Consider the following 21,187-nt stretch of genomic DNA (forward strand, 5'->3'; position numbering starts at 1 on the left):
ACCCAGAGCCCTGGGTACGCAGCTCTGCGGGGAGTCACCCTGAGTGCACCCTGAGGCATGTGTGTATTCTTTTCTGAATTTTCTCCCATTTAGGTTGTTATGTATTATTGAGCAGAGTTATACAGTAGGTCCTAGTTGGTTATCCATTTTAAATATAGCTGTGTGTACATGTCAATCCCAAACTCCCAATCTATCCCTTCCCCTTACGCTTCCCCCCTGGTAACCATGAGTACGTTCTCTGAGTCTGTGAGTCTGTTTCTGTTTTGTAAATAAGTAAAGGGATCTTTGCTGAATTTTTTTCTCCAAAGAAGACAAGGACTGGGGACTTACATCAGGCCCGCTGGCCCTCATGGTCTAGCGGTTAGGATTCAGCACTCTCACTGCTGCAGCCTGAGTTCGATTCCTGGGCAGGGAACTGAGATCCTGCTTCAAGCCCCTGCACCCCGAGGTCCCTGTCCCCCCCATCAAAACTAGCTTGTAAACTCGTGCAGCTGGAGGGCTCTGAATGGATGTTTCCAGATTCCCTGTCAATCTGAAGATTTGAGTCTCAAAGGTGGGCTTCACGTGCCTTCCCTGGAAGGAGACCGCCCCCTGCCAGAGAACGTGATGGGGAAATGTTTGTAGAAGAAAGATGTCATTTTAAAGAAGACCACGATTTACTGAGCGTGGACAGTGTGCTTTTATCTCACTTAACCCACTTGTCTCAGAAACGTCGTGATGGTATGAACTCAGACCCCTTTTTATGGATGAAGAAGATGAAGCTTGGAGAGGCCAGCGACCTGCTTGGACCACTCAGCTTGTCAGAACCTCAGCAGGGTGCTGGTGACATTGCATCTCTTGATTTGTATGGTCATTAAATAGAATTTTTAATTGGTGGAAATTTACAAGCTGTACAAGTATGATTTATGCACTCCATACCTATACATTATGTTCTCATTTGAAGAAAAACTTTTTAAAATTGGCCATTAGTTAATAACTGTTCAAGCTTGGTAATGCATACAAGGCAGTTTACTACACGATTATCTCTATATTTGCCCGTTCTGGATTTTCTATAATGAGCTAAAAATTTTATACTACAGAGTCCGAAAATGAAGTTTGATTCAAATTTTATCTGGAAAAACCAAACTAACGAGGGAAAAAACAAGTTTATCTGACACTTAACACGACGCAGGTTAAAACTGTATCCATTAAAGAAGATGCGGCACATATATACAATGGAATATTACTCAGCCATAAAAAGAAACGAAATTGAGTTATTTGTAGTGAGGTGGATGGACCTAGAGTCTGTCATACAGAGTGAAGTAAGTCAGAAAGAGAAAAACAAATACCGTATGCTAACACATGTATATGGAATCTAAGGGGAAAAAAATGGTCATGAAGAACCTGTGGGCAGGACAGGAATAAAGACACAGACTTACTAGAGAATGGACTTGAGGATGTGGGGAGGGGGAAGGGTAAGCTGGGACAAAGTGAGAGAGTGGCATGGACATATATACATTACCAAACGTAAAATAGATAGCTAGTGGGAAGCAGCTGCATAGCACAGGGAGATCAGCTCGGTGCTTTGTGACCACCTAGAGGGGTGGGACAGGGAGGGTGGGAGGGAGGGAGATGGAAGAGATATGGGAACATATGTATAACTGATTCACTTTGTTATAAAGCAGAAACTAACACACCATTGTAAAGCAATTATACTCCAATAAAGACGTTAAAAAAAACAAAAACTGTATCCACGCACCACTTCTCAGAATGAACAAAGGGAATCCTCAGTAGATCTATGATGGGCTTAGCAGCACTGTTGAGTTTCACAATGAATCCATAAAGTCCAAAATCCAAAATCCAAAATTGCTTTTGCCCAATTCAAGTGCTTCATCCCTTTTCCCGGGGACCTCCCCTAATCCTTTGGTAGTAAGATCACACTCTGAAACAGCATCTGAGATCATCCTTGCTGAGTTTCTCTCTATCGTTGACTGCTCTAATTCGGCCAGGTCCTCATTTGTCAGTGACTCTGCAGATGTTTTGAGCAGTTCTCTCAATATCACTTTCAACACTCTCATGAAATCCCAACTGTTTTGCAAGATTTGAAATCCACTTTGCAGTAATGTGCATTCTGTTGGAGCTATGCTCTCCAGAAGCTGACCACATCAGACAACGTGGAGAGAGTGACAAGAAAACAGTGGGTGGAGACCAGCTCTGCTTCTTCATTTTAGATAGAGAGAAAAAGCCTACTTAAAACAAAATACAAAATATAATCTTGGAGTAAAAAAATGGGGAGAGATTATCTAGCATTGACTGACTTTATGTGTGGCCAGAGCATTAGGGAATGTTGTCACACTAGTTAGCCTGGACTTCCTCCAACAAAGTGGCAGCTGGTGCTATATGACCCAGCAAACCCACTCCTGGGCACACATCCAGACAAAACTCTAATTCAAAACGATCCACGCACCCCTATGGTCACAGCAGCACTATTCACAATAGCCAAGACGTGGAAACAACCTACGTGTCCATCGACAGATGAACAGAGAAAGATGTGATGTATATAGATATAGATATGATATATATATATACACAATGGAATACTACTCAGCCATAAAAAAGAATGAAATAATGTCATTTGCAGCAACATGGATGAATCTAGAGATTATCATACCAAGTAAAGTAAGCCAAAGACAAATACATATGATATCACTTATATGTGGAACCTGAAATATGACACAAAAGAACGTCTCTGTGAAACAGACTCACAGACATAGAGAGCAGACTTGTGGTTGCCAAGGGGGAGGGATGGATTGGGAGTGTGGGATTAGCAGATGCAAACTCATATATAGGATGGATAAACAACAAGGTCCTACTGTAGAGCACAGGGAACTGTAGTCAATATCCTGTAATAAACCACAATGGAAAAGAAAAAAACTGGCAACTGGGGGGACTCCGATAATCAATACCCAGGTAGCAAGGACCCTATGTGTAAAGGAAAAGAACCTACTCCCTCAAAAGCATTAGCGACTGATGAAGAATTCCTTGACATTTTTTGGAAGAATCCCAGAAGATGCAGGATGCATCGTGTATCTCACATGAAACCAGAGGTCCTTCCCAGACCGTGCAGCTTCAAGAGTTTTTCTTATCTCCCCATCCCTCCTGCCATGGCCACCTCTCTTGATCCCATTTTCCTTCTCCTAATTTGGCATCTTGCTCCTTCCCAAAACGGACCTCAAAATCCTTTCATTTCTCTTACATAGAAAGATTCAGCTTGACCCCCAACTCCGATCCTGGAACTGCAGACCCCATGCATTACAGCTTGAAGCACGAAGTGATTCCGGAGCCCCCAGCACCTCTCTGTTTAGGAGGCCCCAGCAGACTGGATTTTTTTTTTTTTTTTGAGCTTATCGTTTGCGGCCTCCACCAATCAAACCATCAGTATGTTCCTTTCAGACAGGGACCATGCTCTCCCCACAACAAACTGGTGAATGCTTTTCCCTTCACCCTGGATGTAAGGAAAGAAAACTGAAAAACCACTTTAACATGGATTATCTCAGAGTGGAGAAATTGTGAGAGATGTGTATTTTCCTCTTTTTGCTTATCTGTATTGTCTGAATGTTCTGTAATAGGAACATCTATTTAAAAATCTTACCTCTTTTCAAAGATTGCATTGAGCATGAAGTTAACATATGTAATAATGTCAATGAAACCAACTTTTTACCTAAAAATAATATTTTAAAGAGAAAGGTGTATATTTTTTTCCTTTATCTCAAAGTGAAGAAGCATAAAAGCTTTTCTATTCGTTGAGTTTTTTCCTATCTGTCAACCACTTGTATGCTCCATTGTTTGCTTTTTCTCGCATCGTTTTTGGGAAAATGTTATTTAACAAGGATTCTGGTAAATGCAGCAGAAATGGCCAAGGAGCAGTTTGTAATCAGCACATTGCTAGTATAATCAAGAGGGCTTTAACCATTCAGGAAGGAAGTTCCTGCCCTTTGTTTAATTAAAACAGCTTCTCTTGAAGATTAAAAAAAAAAGAAAGAAAAGAAAGGAAAACCTCTTTCCTGACAGTATTTACACGAAGAACTGCCTGCATTAAAATTCCACAGCCCATTAAGTGACATCATTAAGCCAACTGCTTATTCCATCGTGTCAGTGACCACGGTCACATGGAAGCAGGAGGAATAGCTTCACCTCTCAAGGAGGGAGAGCAGCCGGTCCGATCATGAAGTGAGGCTTAGTCTCCGCACGCAGTGACAACAGCATCTGGGAAATTTCCTCTGGACTGTGTATCTATTGAAATCAACAAGTTTGCGATTGATGGTGTCACATTTCTGACCAAGGCTTGATTCTCTTCCTCATACTCCAGCCAAAATCCTCACCTGGTGCAATGAATTAAGAAGGCAAGGAAGGCAAGTTCCAGTTGGATGAACTTGACCGGTCATGTGTCCAGCAAACTGAGCCAATGACAAATGGCTCTGCCATATTAGCGCTGAGAGCGTTCTGCAGAGGCTGAAAAGGTCCCCTCCGCCGCTGGTGCGTCTCCTCCTGTGTACCCACGTCAGGGCTCTCACACCTCACCAAACGAGACCCCCAGAAGTCACCCTGACTCTTTCTCCCTTACTTCACACAGCCAATCAAATTTAACTTCTGCCAGCTCAGCTTTCTAAACATTTCCTCATTTATCTCTTCTTTTCATTCCTGCCCCTTCGATACTGCAGCTCTTTTCAGTTTTTACTTATACAATTCATTCTTTGCAGCTAATTAAGCTGAAGAAGCCTGGGAATAAAGCTTGAAACAAAGGTTGATAAAGCCTTGGCCTCATAACAGCCCAAAGCCGGCACCATCTTACTTCACGTCTTCGTTCTCTATCCAGGATGCAAGGATCACAGGCTCCGATGGTCTCCTCACCCTTTCAAACCCACCATCGCGTCTTCAGCGTTACTCCCTTACTGGCAATCCTCCACGGCTCACTCTGCTTTACAAGATGAAGTCTACTCCTCAACCTGGTTCGCTACAGCCTCTGACCACTGGACAGGCTCTGTCCACCCGCCTTCTCATCCTGCCCTGCCTCACATTACATGCTTCCCCCACATCTCATACACATCTCACGACTAACCCCTACTTGTAACTTACAGCCTAATCCAGTATCTCCTTCTTCAGACCTTTCCTTATTCACAGCTACCCCCAAACACACACACAGATCTCTGCCTCCTGGAATGCCCTGTGCGTGTCTATTATGACACTTAGCACGTTGAAGTAATATTATTTTTCTATCACCGTGCTTTCTCTCTTGAAGGCAGAGTTTTGTATTCATCTTTCTATCTCCATGCCCCAGCTGAGTATTCAGAAAACTCAGTGAATAGTGACTGAATGCACAAATGGCAGAGAAGAAGCCACAATGATGTTAAACTTTTGGCTGAAAGATAAGACTTTTCAGATAGAAAAGATAAATCTCTAGTGAGAGATGCATTCTAATGGTGAAATTTAAAGAATCGTTGATGAGCAAGTGTTCTATAGCTAACAACTTTCCCTATCATGTGATTCTGAATTTTTTTTTCATATTGCCAATTCCTGTCATACAGAAGACAGGGTTCTATACAGAGATTTATGTAAATAATATTGATAATTTCAGGTAATTGTAATATAAAGATTACATATTTAATTTGGGAGAGAAGGTCAAGGAAAACATTAAGAAATCTAAAGAAGGTTCTTCTTTCTTAATTAAGGGCTATCTTTAAGAAATTGAAAAGAGGAAGTAATGAAGCTACATGTGAAAGAAGCATGAGCGTCCACAAAAGCAAAGGAAATTTCAACATTCTGGTGTTACCCCAGGTAGAGAGAGGCATGTGCGCGGAGTTAAAATATCTAACAACTAGACTATTCTTACAACAGAAACTAGAAAGAAGAGAAGGGAAAAAATAGAAGCACAAGAACTATCAGAAACAAAACTGGAGTGACTAAAGGAAATTATTTTCTTTCTGTTTTATAGAAAAATAAATCCATATGTTCAAACAGAATATTAGCAGCTGCTCTGTTGAGTCTCTGAGAGCTCTGAGGGAATGGGGGTAGGGGTTGTGAGTCTATGGCTTATTTCTTCTGTACTGGCATCAACTGGGATCTTCTCAACAGTGAGATATCCCATGCATTGTATCAGTTATCTATTGCTGTGTAACAAAATACCCAGAACTTAGTGGGTTATTGTTCATGATTCTCTGGTTGGCAACTTGGGCTGGGCTCAGCTGGGCAGGTCTTCTGCTGGTCTTACCTGGGGTCACTCATGAGCTTCCCAATCATCTGATGGATTGCTTGGGATGATTCCTCTAAGATGGCTTCACATGTCTGTCTGCCCTTCTCCATATGTTCTATATCATTCTTAAGGAGACCAGCCCAGACTTCTTTACCTGGAGGCCCCAGGGAGCAAGCGTGACCGAGCTCCAATACACAAGTGTGTTTTGAGCCAACTTGTGTCGTGTGTGCTAATGTCCCTTGAGCCCAAGTAAGTCATATGGCCGTGCCTCTGTTTCAGGGGAGGAGCTGACGTACCCTATCTCTTGATAGATAGCCACATTGCGTATTGCACAGGGCATACACAGAGGAAGAGGAGGAATTTGTGATTGTTAAAGAACCCTCTTCAAATACCTTCTAGCTTATTTCTGAGGACCCTGCAGACTCTCAAGATGCCAGTGGGGTTCATATCTGGCACTTCCAAAAGTTCAGTCTAGTGGAGGCTGATGAAGGAATTCGTAACGCGCAAAGATCTCAGAGACCAGGGTGTTGTCCGTGGATTGGAAGGTGTGTCCCACTCATTCCACACGCACACTCAGCATGTCACTCTGTGTTTAAAAATCATCCTGTTGGGCTCCCCTGGTGGCGCAGTGGTTGAGGGTCCGCCTGCCGAGGCAGGGGACGCGGGTTCGTGTCCTGGTCCGCGAAGATCCCACGTGCCGCGGAGCGGCTGGGCCCGTGAGCCACGGCCGCTGAGCCTGCGCGTCCGGAGCCTGTGCTCCGCAACGGGAGAGGCCACAGCAGTGAGAGGCCCGCGTACCGCAAAAACAAACAAACAAACAAAAAAGTCATCCTGTTCCTACAGCAATAAACCCAGACTCCCTGGTGTGGCATTCAAAGCCCTTCACTATTTTTCCCTCCCTGCCCGCGGTTTACTGGTTACTGGAAGCTGGCTTATTTGTATTTAGTAAGCACACAGTAAGCTAGTATATTTGATACATAATGTCAAAGACAACAGAAGCTATTTCCTGCTCACTTATGAATACCAGGGGCAAAATACTGGTGGGGCAGCCCTCTCACAAAATTGTTATGGTCGCCAGGGTGATAGTCTCTGCCATCGTCAAGCGTGGCTTCCATAACCACGTGGGCGGTGTCCCCATCTGGAAGGGGACGAGAGCAGAGCAGAGCCTGCAGAGGGGGCTGAAGCCCACACTCCGGGCTTGGAGTCGTGCACATCACTTCTGCTCAGCTCTGTTAGACCTCGGTCGCGTGGCTACCAAAATTCATCCTTGGTGCTCCCGTTGCAAATCACCCATTGTTTCCCCACAGCTTGGTGTCAGATGCTCTCCTCTCTTTTCTCCAGCTGACAAGCTCATATTTATTGTTAAGATCTAGCTCTATTTTGTCACTTCCCCTGTGAAGCCATCCTCACCTGCAGAAAGGTACTCAGGCTTTGTACTTCTTCCCACTAGAGCACCAACAGTACTGATTAACCACACTTGTTATTCAAAGTGCTGAATAGCTAGGCTTTGCTAGACTTCAGGGTCTCCTGGGTGGGAAGATGCAGTACTCACACTGGCATAGGGGTGCACAAGTCACTGTGTAGATACAGCACAGAAGTGTTGAGTGAATGGAGGCATGGAGGGGGGCAGCTTCCGACTCAGGCCAATCATAAAAGCCATCTCCTGCAACGTTCCCACCTAGAGGCTTTCCAGAATATTCCATCACACTATGGGGTGACCAGAGAAGGGCCGCAACTACTGTTTCTGAGCATCATGGCAAAAAGGGGGCGTAGCCCACCCTTTTTCTTCATGTTCTTTTATATTTGGGTGACCCTACGGCTCTTGCAGAAAAGAGATGCTCTGTGATAGCCAAACCATAGCTCAGCAGTGAGCCTGAGGCCAGAGGACCACTCCACCTGTGCTTGTTCCCCCATCAAAAAGCAGCAAAGATGTGTGCTCTCACTGGCAATGAAACACAAATTAAAATATAGACACTTGTCTTCCCTACCATCTTAGGAAGTATTTTAAAAATTTTTAAATTTGCTGGAAAGGGTGATACTTTTTTCCTATCATCTTAACAAAGCTTTCAACACATTTTAATGCTTAATGCTCACCAAGATGTGTTGAGACAGGCACTGTCATCGTCTTCAGATAGAAGTAGAAGCTGAGTAATGTACCTAGAAAACAAATTGGCAGAACATAGCAAAAAACATTACAATGTTCCTATCTTCTGCTCCAAGCTTCTAAGTCTAGAAATATATACTCAATAAACAAGCAAAGACATCAGCAGAACTTGAACACACACATGTTCATTATAATATTCTTTACCATGCAACAAAAAGGTACAACTTAAATGCATAGCTTTAAAATGCATAAGCTTTAAAAAAAATTAAAAATACACAGAAATTATAAATAACATGAGTCCAGACTGATATAAACAATTGATTGAATACATATATAACTGGGAGAGAAGAGCCAAATCTCCCCTGGAGGAGAACTCCAAGTGATTTATGTAGCTGCCCCATTTTCAAGAGGGTGGAGCATAACTCCCCGCTCCTGAAGCGTGAGCTGTGCCAGTGGCTGCCTTCCAGAGACGACAATGTGGGGAGGGAGGGGTAACTTTACAGGGGAGGCGCTGACAAACACGACTCTAGCCAGGTGACCAGAGTGAGAACAATAGCGATCATTATGTCGACAGCGTGTGCCCTTGACATGACAGAACGAGGATGGTGCCTTACTGATGTGGTCTTCCTCCGAAACCCATGACCCCAGTCTAGCCATGAGAAAAACTATCAGACACATCCCAACAGAGGGATGTTCTGTAAGATACGTGGCCAGGACTCCTCAAAACTGTCAAGATTGTCAAAAACAAAGAACGTCTGAGACTGTCAAAGCCAAGAGGAGCCTAAGGAAACGTGACAAATAAATGTAATGTAACTGTAATGTATCAACATACACACTATATAGAATATATATATACATATATATATGTTTAACGGAATCACTTTGCTATACACCTGAAACTAACACAATGTTGTAAATCAACTATACTTCAATTTTTAAAAAAATAATAAATAAATGTAATGTGGGATCTTGAAACAGAAAAGGGACAGCAGGTAAAAACTAACAAAATCTGATAAAGTACAGACTTTAGTTAATAAGAATGTGTCAGTATTGGTTCATTAATTGTAACAACTGTACCAGCCTAATGTAAGATGTTCAAAATAGGGAAAATTAGGTGCAGGGTATATGGGAACTCGACGTACTATCTTCCCAATTTTTCTATAAACCTAAGGCTGTTCTAAGAAATAAAGTCTAACTTTTAAAATGTATTTGAAATACACAGGATGGAATATAATTAATATGCAGTCTAATAGGTGGGCTACAAATTAAGGTCGCACCTCTTTCAAGATTCAAATGCCATGGCTCCTAGTGTCCACTGGGTAGCCGTGAAATTACCGTTTCCTCCCTTATTTTCCCTTCGTTAGAAACAAAACCTGGGGAAATCACAGATGGCCGTGGTGGCTGAGTGGTCCTGCTGCAGCCACAAGGCATCACTGCTGGCAGGGGCCGGTCCCAGAGCCCAGCTCCATCCTGACCATTGGCAGAAACACAGCATTGTCCCAGGCACCACCACTAGCAGCCCAGTGGTCCCTGGATACTGCCAATTTCTGTGCCGTTGCTCAAATTTCAGGGAAAAAGGGGTGTGCTCAGGCCAAGTAACGCTGACAATAAGGGTAATGACGAGAGTGAACATTTACTGAGCGCCAGGCACTGTCTTAAGCACTTGGCATGTAATAGTTCATTTAATCCTAACAACCATCCTGAGGAAAGTCCTATTTTATTGCCAGCCCATGGTGACATTGACAGTTTCTTAAAAATTAAATATATACTTATATGATTTGGTCCAGCAATCCCACTCCTAGTTGCTTACCCAAAAGAAATGAAAACATTTATACCAAAACCTGTACATGAATGCTTATAACAGCATTAGTCATAGTACAGAGAAACCGGAAACAACCCAGGTGCCCTTCAACGGGAGAACGAATAGACAAAGAGAAGGACCTCCATACAGTGGGGTACGTACCACTCAGCAATGTAAAGAAATCGACTACTGATCCACACAGCACGATTTCACTTACTGCACGCCCGTGACGTGGTTTGACATGTCGCTCTGTCCTCTGAGTTTCCCATGAACATGCTCTTAGATTTATTGTTGAGATTTTGAGGAGATTCAAGTTCACTTAGGTGACAAAACTACTTCATAAGTTCTTCCACCAGAAAGCAGTCTGGCAGACTCTCCTGTGACGTGACCCGCTACGGATGACCAGTGCCTGGGTACATTAGTTCACTAAGGATTTGCAAAATGATGATATTCTAATTCTGATATCACTTTTGGAATATTTCTACAAAGAGAAACTTCCCCTTATCAACTATTTGATTAACCAGAGGTACAAGACAGATGGTTAATTCTTTCCCTGTGAGTTAGTCCCTAACCTCCTCCAATGGTAACGAATGAAGGGGTTTTTTTATTATCACTATGGACTCATAATTTTTTTTTTTTTTCCACGCAGGCTCAGCGGCCATGGCTCACAGGCCCAGCCACTCCGCAGCATGTGGGATCTTCCCGGATCGGGGCACGAACCCGTGTCCCCTGCATCGGCAGGCGGACTTTCAACCACTGCGCCACCAGGGAAGCCCTGGACTCATAAATTTGAATATACTTATTCTTATAGATGTTCAAATGGTCTGGTATTTGGTTAGAAGGAATCTTTTCAAGTTTTCTCCTGGGTCTTTTGGACATGACCTTAGTGTTTACTTTTTTCAATTGAGAAGTAATCAACATGTAACATTATATTAGTTTCAGGTGTACAAACATCATGATTCGATACTTGTAAATATTGTGAAATGGTCACCACAATAAGTCCAGTCTTGGTGGTTTTGATAAATTCCTTCCTTTGGTTAAGACAAGATGTCCCCAGCTCATCCTGTGGAGTTCCTATCCCAGAACTGGGTTCAGTCATTTCTGCAAAGAGCTCTTATTCCTTTTAGTGGGAAACTAGTCAGAGACCACAATCTGGGTGCTAAAAGTCAAGTTTAATTTCTTAATATGCCACAGGTTTCAAAAACTTGACGTGGTCTGGGCCCCCTGGTGCATTTAAATGACCCTACACCCACCACTACACACACACACACACACACACACACACACACACATAAAGCGAGTTCCTGGTCCCTTTCAAAGGATCAAGTGCATCTGCCTGTCTGTCTCAGAGGTCTGACCACAGTCAGTCTACTGCTCCTCTATAGCCACAGGTCTGGATAGAAGAATATTCCAGGTGGGTGGGCTCACTTCCAAAAGCAGGAAGAGGCAGTTAGGATTCTTTTCCACAGAAGGAATAGAGAGGAGATTGGTGAGTTTTCCAAACACCCACGCTGGTAAAAGCAGGCTTGTCCAGCCCACACATCATTAACTTCCGGTAAATTAAATTCTCTAGACCAGGAGCTGGGACACCCTGCTTCCTGCCCATGCAGAGCTGGCAACAAACTCAGAAAAGAGCACAGGCTCGTGAAGCTTTGTAAAATCCCCGAACAGGGGCTTGAGGATGTAACGTATTTTCCCAAAGAGTCCGCGAAAGGCCCCCAGCGTAGACAGAAAATGCAATTCCCAGCTGCGACTGCAAAGAGTTTCCTTCTGAGTTCCAGCTGGAAGAGTGAAAGGGCAGTGGCAGCCCTAGTGAACCTCCTGGGATTTTCTGATGCTGGAGAAGACGTCGTGCCTGAAACTGTCCGTGCGTCTCTCTCTCTCTCTTTAGTTTGAAATTTCAAAATGCTCAGGAGAACTTAAAATGGGAAGTTCCCGTAGCTCTTTGGGTCAGAAATGGGAATGTGCTGGGGGTGAGTAACAGCTCTCAACCTTCTGATCTCTGGGACATGAGAGTCAGGGGATTGTGAAAAGACAGCAACAGGGAAAGTGTCAGCATTCTGACCACAGAGTGGGACAAAGGCCATGGCTGGACCCAAGGCCCCACTAAGTGAGCACTGATGTTAGCTTAGGGGGCGGTGACTCACCAGCTCGTGACGAGCACAGGCGATTCTCAAGCCAACACGGTTCTCTTTTCCTCATGAGGCTGAACTTTGAAATATGTCCAAGGTGACACTGAAGTAGTGGAGAAACACGGCACCGCGGAGAGTTGAGGAAACGTTGCTTTCTGTCCCGGGCTGTTTGCTCAGCTGGCAACAGGTACCTTCAGTGACTGACACTCTGTGTGGTTAAGTAACAAGCAAACAAGAACATTTCAATGGCTGTGGCGAAACACAAGGATGAACTAACCCCGCAAACACACAGAAAGGAGGGAAAGGAAAAGAAAAGCATATCCGGTTTGTGGTTTGGGCCTGAACGGGCTCTGTGACGTCCAGAACTGGATCCTCTTTGCAGCCAAAGAAAATGAGCGGCAGGGCAGGGTTTGGAGCATTCATGCAAGGGACAGCTGAAAGCTGTGGCAGTGTTTAATCTGAAGAGGAGGCTTAGGTGGGAGCTTAGACTTATTCAAACATCTGAAGAGCAGGGACCCACGTGAAATGCAGAAGGGAAGTTGTAGCTTCCTGAATTTTCTAACCATTAGAACTCTCAGAAATGGAAGTGGCTGTCTGGAGAATAAAGCATTTCTGTTGGGGAGTGTGTTTCAGCAGAAGCTGGACGCACATTGTGATGACTGTAAGTTCAACCACAACTGAAGTCAGAATTGGGAATCTTGCCTGTGCTTCCCGGATGCCAGGCATCAGACTATGGCTTTTTGGCATATAAATCCTCACAGCCTGGGTTTCACTATTACTCCATGTTACCGAAGAAGAAACCGAGGGTCAGAGAGGCTACGTAATCTGCCTAAAGTTGCCCAAATGTTATGTGCCTGTATTCAAACGTCATATACTCTCCATCATGCTAAATGAGGCATTAATCTCTAAGCCCTTAAGGAAGAACGGGTATTATTGTAAAATGTTATAAAAATTCTACATTGCTAGAGCCATGAATGAAATTCTCTCAAGTATAAATGCTAATGATTCCCCAAGCATCTGACGGCATGCCGACGGACCTCTCTGCTGAAAATCCATTGGTTTCATGGTTTTAACGAAAGGAAATACATCAAGGGCACCTTTCGGAAACTTCTATTAGGAAACCCAGAAGTTAAACTTGTGTTATTCATACCATAAAATTAACGCAACATGATTTCCTAAACTAGTGATTTGTATGTTTTTGATGTTGCTACACTTGTTTTATTTTGTAACCATGCTATATCTACATCGTTCATTCTCAAAATATGGTCTAGCGATAGCGACCCTTGGGTATCCTCGAGACCCTTTTAGAGAGTCCTCAAGGTCAAAGCTATTTTCACACAAATACAAGTATATTGTTTGCCTTTTTCACCCCTATTCTCTCATTCTTATCTCTTGGTGATTTTGTTTCCAGAGGTTACACAACTTATGATTCCACACAGATTGAATGAAGAAGCAGGTACAAGAATCCAAAAGTGTTCTATGAAGCCAAAACCTTAAAGCAATTTTCAAAATCATAAGACCACATTTTGCAGAAATTTTTTTGGTTTTTGGAAAATAGTTATTTTCACAAAAAAAATTTATGCCAACATGTAATTGTTTCATTACTATTATTCTAAGTAAATTAATAAATAAATACGTTTAAATGTCTCACGTTTGGCTGTAATACCATAAATATCAATAGATGCGACCACCGCAAACAAGAGCTTTTGGGTCCTCGATAAATTTTTAAGAGCATAAATATATGACATGTGTTTTTTGCACAGGCTCCGGATGCGCAGGCTCAGCGGCCATGGCTCACGGGCCCAGCCGCTCCGCGGCACGTAGGATCTTCCTGGACCAGGGCACGAACCCGTGTCCCCTGCATCGGCAGGCGGACTCTCAACCATTGCGCCACCAGGGAAGCTCTGACATGTGTTTAAGAAGTAAATATCAGTTTAATGAATGACAATTTGCCTTACTTTGATCTGAACTTCACATACCACAATGATGTGTACCTGTCCTCTATTTCAAACTGTTGAGACCCACCCTGTGGTCATCCCCCTAATGGTGTCCAGGACTCTGAAGTCTCCCATCCTCCCAGAGAGTGTTCAACCAAGGCACCCAACAGACTGGAAGCCCAAAGACCGGACCTGACCTAGTAACTGTACTTGGATTTTTCCAGTTTCACAGATGACACCAACTTTTGAAGGTTTATTACCTGAGCATTTATCTCCCTTATCTCACCGTACCTCTCCGCAACTTGGACTTTTTGGCCATCAGAAAAATATGTCATTTTAACCACCAAGTTGCTGAATCACTGATGCTTCTTGCTGTCCTATCTACCGTGGTCCAGAACTATGAAGGGCCTGAGATTGTGCCCTCTTTGCAAGCTAACAGTTTAGCCTGACACACTTTCAAGGATACTGACAGAAGACAGGTGACTCCTGGGTCAGGAACAAAGGGCTTTATTACTCATGGGAATGGAGTAGTCAGAGTGCCATTTGGGCCCCTTCTCCGAGCCCTCGTTCCAACGGGGCAATGGAAAGAGGCCCAGGTGATGCCTGCAGGCACCTGAGTTGAGTTACAGGAGAGGAATGCTGAGCTTGGGGAACCCAAATCTTTCATAATGGGCAGCAAACCTCCCTGCCCTTTGCCCCAGAGGAAGACATTATCTTATGATGTCGGAGAGTAAATAAACCCGTCCTTTGCTCCAGGGGACACCGCTCAATCTTCAGCTCCTTGTACTATGTAAACGTCCCTGAATAGACAGTACCAGGCAAAAGCAGTTAGTGCCTCTGCAGACAAGCTAGAGAGAAACACAGAAACCCTGGAGAACTGTCTCCGAACAGCCACTGCTTCCATTTATACACAGTATCTAATCCTTGATCCAAATTTGCATTATTTTCATTTTTTTGTTGCTTGATAGTTGAGAGAATATTTAGCATTAAATCCTGGCCAACTTTTTTCCAATCTTATGACCAGGCCGTAAGTCCTTCCCCTCCATCTATTTGAGTATGGTCATCCTTTGCAAGAGTTTTCTGAGTTTTTTCCCCTTCCACCCAATCCAAGGTAGATGTTTGGACACTCTCTCTATGCCCACAATAAAACTCAGAAACAAATTCATGCAGACATCAAAGTAAGAAGGGGTGGAGGTGAGGGTGAGGAATTGTAAAGTAAATACCAAAAGAAAAACTCGTTCTAGAGGGTTTTGGAAGCTATGGATAAAACGCTGTGTCAGAATGTACAAGCTCTTACTTTCGCATAAAGGAACTTTATCCTAAACCAACAAAATAGGATGTTCAATCCAAAATTCACTTTTTAAAATCTACTTAAATTTCTGAAACCACATCCAAGAAACTATCAAAAACAATTTCCTCTAGAAAGAACAAGTCTGGTCAGAAGAGGAAGGAGAGCCTCACTTCATTTCATTCTATAGTTTACCTTTTATGATGCAGATAATGTAACATTTTTATATAGTGTTTGCTGTATTGCCCCCTTCGTGTAGGTACCTGGCCAAAGATTCCTCAAACTAACGCTGTCCTTTCTCTGCACCTTGAGCCAGCAACCTGGTCTGCATCATCTATCGTGACCCGCAGCAGGCGATATCAAGAATATCTAATGTGAAAAACCCTTAACACAGCCAATCCACTGGAGCAAGCCTGCCACTCAAAGTAGGTGAGAAATTTTTCAAACCAGTTTGTCCTGGATACCCTTCTCAAACAGTCTTGAAAATGCTGACAGACCTCACCAATGCCAGGGGTATGAAAGTTAAAAATACTGGACAAAAGTCTTTGTAGTCAGGACAGATGTATCAATACTGTGAATTTCAAATGACCTTTTAGAGAGAATTCTGATAGTCCTTGAAGGTTAAAGGAGAAATTTCCCGCCAGAGTCTGGGCTTGTCCGTCACTGTCATCTCCCGTAAATTGGTAGCACACCATAGTGGAAAAAACCTGAGACTGGGGAGCCAGTAACAGTTGGGCTTACAACCAAAATTCGTCATTAACCAGCTGTGTGGCCTTGGGCAGGTGACTTAACCTCTCTGAGTTTCAGTTACTCATCTCAAAAATGGGGATGAGGACACCTAGCTCCATTTGATGGCTGTAAGTAAGTAGAGAGCATTCAGCACGACGTCACTGTGTTGACGCAGGCGGGAATCACAACTTGTTGTCCCCAGTGCGTCACGCTGAGTCGCCAGCTCATGGTTGCTGATGACAGTCTGTGCCCCAAATCAGAGCGGGATGCACACAGCACGGGCCCTGGAGTAACGCCGCCTGGGCTCAAAGCCTGACTCCACCGTCTCTAGCTGGGGACCCCGGGTACATTCAGAATTGCTCCCTGCTTTAGTTCCCTGCCGGCAAGTGAGCAGAAAACCGGCCTCCCGGAGGGAGATGGGAGCTGTCTGCCAGTTAGCACTAAATAATTGCTCAAATAATGCTGGTAACTTGTATTAGGAAGGGCAAGTCTGGGAGTTGAGCAGAATCATTCCCCAGACCTGCAATGTGAAGCCGGGCAGGAAATGCAGACGTCCATTTAGACACAGAGGGTCTCCACAGTACAGGCACTTAGAGGACTTTTCTGAGAAGAGACGGCTGCCAGCGCGGAACGGCCGAACTCCAAAGTCTCCCGTGTCTTTCATGTGCGGGAAAGTAAACTGGTTGTCCTTCCAGCAGCCTTTTCGGAGTCCTGTCTCTGGCCCGCACTTTATAGAGCAGGCACTATTCCGTCGAAGTTGTTAGACGCTTTTCAAACTACGGCCGTAGAAGGGCTTGGTAATGGGAGGAAGCCCTTTGGGAGGCACTAAACGTAAACAGAATCTTCCACGCTAATTATACAGTAGACCTTTGCCCTTCCCGAGGCCACAGACCCCGACACTGATGACGACAGAAACAGCTCTTGAGCAGACGACGTGCTTTTCCAGCATCACGTTTCTTCCAGGGTCGTGTTTCCCTTGCAGATCTTCAATCCGCTCGCTAACTGTAATTTAAACTTTAAGAAGCATTTATCACGTTGGATGACCATTTTTGTCAAGGAAACACACCTTTTCAACTCACAGGCCTACTGAAGGCACGGTGGGCCTGTAGCCAGGCTGCCCGGGTTGATACCAGCTGTACTTACGGGTGGAGGGACAGCGGGCTTGTGAGCCAGTGTCTTTCTGCCTCGGGGGCTGCGTCCCACCATAAAATAACAGCGCCTCCTTCCTAGGCATGTCCTGAGGCTCAGAGCACATAGATCTGTGGTCAGAGACCCCCCGCCCCTACCCTCCCGTTTAAAACACGCACCTCAGTGAAAGCTTTCTTCGCTTGCCATGTGACGGGCACCTTCATGGCTACTCCCAACCAACGGTAAGACAAAGATAATGTAAATCTGCACACCTCACAGTAGAACTAAGACCACTTGCTGGAATATCTGGTATGTTCCAGGTGCTCACATTATTATTTCTAATCTCTGCAGCCCGGCTCGAAGATTATTATTATCTTCATTGCATAGAAAAGGCAATTGAGGCGCAGAAAGATGAATCCCCTGCCAAAGGTCGGCCAGCCAGGAACAGCGGACGCAGGGCTGCCCCACTCTGAGCCCCATCCCCGGCGGTCAGGCCCCAGGGTCTTTCCCTAAACCTGCAGGGAGCAGGCACCTGTGCCACGAAGACGCCCTGACACACAGAGGCCTGGGCCCGGAGGAGGCTTGTCTCTTAAGCACCATTTACTTCTCCTTCTTCACAATTCACCAGGGATGCAGAGGGCAGAGCTTCTCATCCTCTGGACCCACAGGATTTGTTACCTCAGTGGCTGGTGTCATGCGTAATATGTCACAGCTGTCAGGGTGAATTCCACAAGGTCACACCGTTCGGGATGAGGGGCAGACTTCCTGGGGGAAAGGGACAATTCCATAGGCCAAGGGTCAGCAAGAGGAGAAGAAGGCCTGAGATTTGGCTTCGAGAAATAGGTACTAACCAATAGAGCAAACGTAAGCAGACTTCATAGAGAACGGAAAAGTCAAAGGTTTTGGTGGGCCAGATTTCCAGGAGCTTATTAAAAATCAAAGGATTAAATTTAGTGCACCTCTACGTCAGCCCTATTCCGTACGTGCTCCAAATCAGTGACTTTTACCAATGGGACCAAGAATAAAGAATTCCCTCTACGTGGAACCCTAAGTCTCTCCTCGCCCCCTGCTGAGGAGACAGACCTCTGCTCACCCATCTGAGTTCTCACCTTCCCGTGAGAAGACCATTCTCGGTGCCGAAATCTATTTTATCGTTACTTTCTCCTGGTCTCACTTTCCTGGGATTAACCATTATGTGTTTGCTATTTCCTCACATCCCTGTGCAAGGCCATGCTTTTCTGTTCAATGCAACTTCATTTTTGCCAATGTCCATCACAATCTACTACATTATTTCACCACCCACTTTTTTTAAAAAAATACGTGTTTATCGGAGAAAAGCAAGGATTATTCTGTCTCAATCACCGTCACACACCTAGAGTTGGTGGAGTGGTACGTGTGTGTTGAATAAATGAACAAAAAATCAAATGAGTCAGAACCACACGGGGTCCTCTTAAACGTTAACAGCCAAGGAGAAGGCACATTTCAACACCGTGTGGAGCAGACTCGGGCCTTGGGGGTTAATTCTTTTTCTCCATTTGTTGCACTAAAATAGAAGGAATAAAGGCGGATTTGGGTTTCCCACTCTCCCACGGTTTTTCACTCACCGCTTCCCAAAGAGAGTTTTTGGTGGAGAATTAGGGTATTCAGGGTCAACAGTCACAGTGTAACCCATCTCAGAACAGAAGGAGATCAACTGATGTCTACACCCTGGGGGGCACCATAGGAAACACAAAACAAACGAGGGCTTCGAGTAAAGCTATCATAGGTACCCGCCTGCTGGGCTGGTTAAGATTGTTGTCGGGCCATAAACAGGAGTGTGCACGTGACCTTCCCAGGGGCTCCCGGGTCTGTGCTGTGCTTCTGCCCAGGCTCTGCATGGCTTTGGCTGCAGAGGGTTGCGTCAGCGCTGGAGAGAGACCTGGGAAGGGCGACAGTGAGGCTGAATTTTGAAAACTCGTCACTAGATGGCATCACGGAGTTGTCAAGTCACACAAGGAACTGGTTTTTCTGCTTCTTAGCTAATTAATGAGATGCCCTGGGATTTTTCGGTGCCGTGTTTTCCTTAGTAGTTGGTAACCTCTTGTGACCATTTCTTCGAGGGCAATCTTATAAGCAGCAGCTTGAAATCCTGCAGCAGATGCATGAGAGTCCTGTGAGAGCCCTGGGTGCCACGTGTGATCTCCACGTGTGAGCTGGCCAAGAAACGGCTCTCTGTGAACCGTGGTTCTCAAATTTCTGCACAGTCCACTTTCATGGGCAGACGTCAAAGAAAAAAGGTGGGGATCAGACGGGTGTACGCAAACCAAAGAGTACACAAAATTCAATTCAGAATAATACCGTACACGGTTCAGAATTTGCGACATTGCCAGTGTCATTTGTGCCATGTCGTGACAATAGGGAAACGTCAAGTTTCAGCTGGGTCACAATGGGGTGTGTGAGATATTGTTTCTGTCGTGATTTCTCCTCCTGCCGACGGACCTTTCCTGGATGGAGAATTTCAAGTGCATGAAGACAAGTCCTGAGTCTCTAGCGGCCCATCAGACTTGGTCTCTCTAATTTACTTTGGGTGCTAAGAATGGTACTCTTCAAACAAACACCCAGCCCAAACTATCTACTACTCTTCAAGTCTCGTGCATGAGCCTGAACAACTCCCAAGCTAAAAGCAATCATTGCTAGCGTTTACTGAGCGCCTACTGCATGCCTGGTCATGTGTTGAGCCCTCCACCGGCACGTCTCATCCTGCGAGAGGCCTTTGCTGTTGAGATCACACCCATTGGCTGGCAAAAGCAGAGGCTTCTTTAGACCGCGTTCCCCGTAGCAGTAGATCAGGGTTCAAATCCAGGCCTAATTAACCACTACGTTACTCCAGCCCCCCAAGACCAGTGAACTGCCAAGAAGACAACGTTTTAAACCCTTCACGGAATTTTCCTGTAACTCAACAGGGGCTCGTGGGCAACGCTGATCTTGGAGATTTTCTTCAGCCTGCCTCCTATGTGGCCTCCAGCGGGCCCAGTCACGTGGCTCCTTTATACAAGACTTTGGCTAAGCTGTTTCCGTAGGGTCGGGACGTGGACTATTGACCACTGGGTATGAAGCCTTTTACACGTGTGGATCGCATTAAGCCAACATGATATCTTGGATGTAGGAAAGTGGGCTTAAGTAATGAAATGCCTTACGTCTATGTATTTTCTATTTTCTATATATTTATATTACTTAGATATATAATATGTTATATACTTATATGTATACCATACAGCACTTTTTCAAAATACTTTCTCTATCTTCTCCCTGGGTTCTCAGAACAGAGCTGTGAGCTAGAACAGAGGCACTATTATCCCTTTATCATATGCAAGTTAATAGCTCTGTGCAGGGCCAGCCTCGCTGATGGGCAACCGATGTAGTCACACAGGGCTCCACACTCTGAGGTCTCAGAAATTGAGGGTTAATTAATTACCCGTTAAAATTCTTTCCAGTTTCGTCTTTGAATTTGTGTTTTGTCAGGGAAGTCCGATAGGAGGATGGGACACGTCGGGAGGTTAGCGTCACCTGCAGTCCCACCCCTGCTGCCTCCTGGCCTCCAACTTTTTGGCCATAGGCTCCCGGCTGCCACGGCCCGTCCCACCCGCCGAGGCCTGGACACGGGCCTGGAAAGGGCCAGGCTGGGATGCACGCACCAGGCACCCTGTCGCACGGCGGGGCCCTGGGGGTCTGTGAGGGTCTGTACTCACCCTCGAGCTGTCCCTGTGCTTAAGGGGGTGAGACCCTAAACAGAAAATACAAACCACCACGGCAGGTGGGCCGAGACACGGCACGGAAGATCTTTTCCCCACTTTTAGAAC

At 45.0% G+C, this 21,187-nt stretch overlaps 1 long non-coding RNA gene across 1 annotated transcript; it reads right to left on the reverse strand.

Annotated features, from left to right (window-relative positions):
* Window positions 1-574: 574 nt before the first annotated feature.
* LOC117196137 (uncharacterized) lies at window positions 575-12,670 on the reverse strand. Its single transcript, XR_004476218.2, has 3 exons — window positions 12,282-12,670; window positions 10,297-10,526; window positions 575-8,386 (listed from the first exon to the last, which is right to left on the reverse strand). It is a non-coding gene; the product is annotated as an uncharacterized LOC117196137 (long non-coding RNA).
* Between the last annotated feature and the right edge of the window lie 8,517 nt (window positions 12,671-21,187).

Source organism: Orcinus orca, chromosome 2, assembly GCF_937001465.1.
Source record: "Orcinus orca chromosome 2, mOrcOrc1.1, whole genome shotgun sequence".
NCBI classification, from domain to species: domain Eukaryota; kingdom Metazoa; phylum Chordata; class Mammalia; order Artiodactyla; family Delphinidae; genus Orcinus; species Orcinus orca.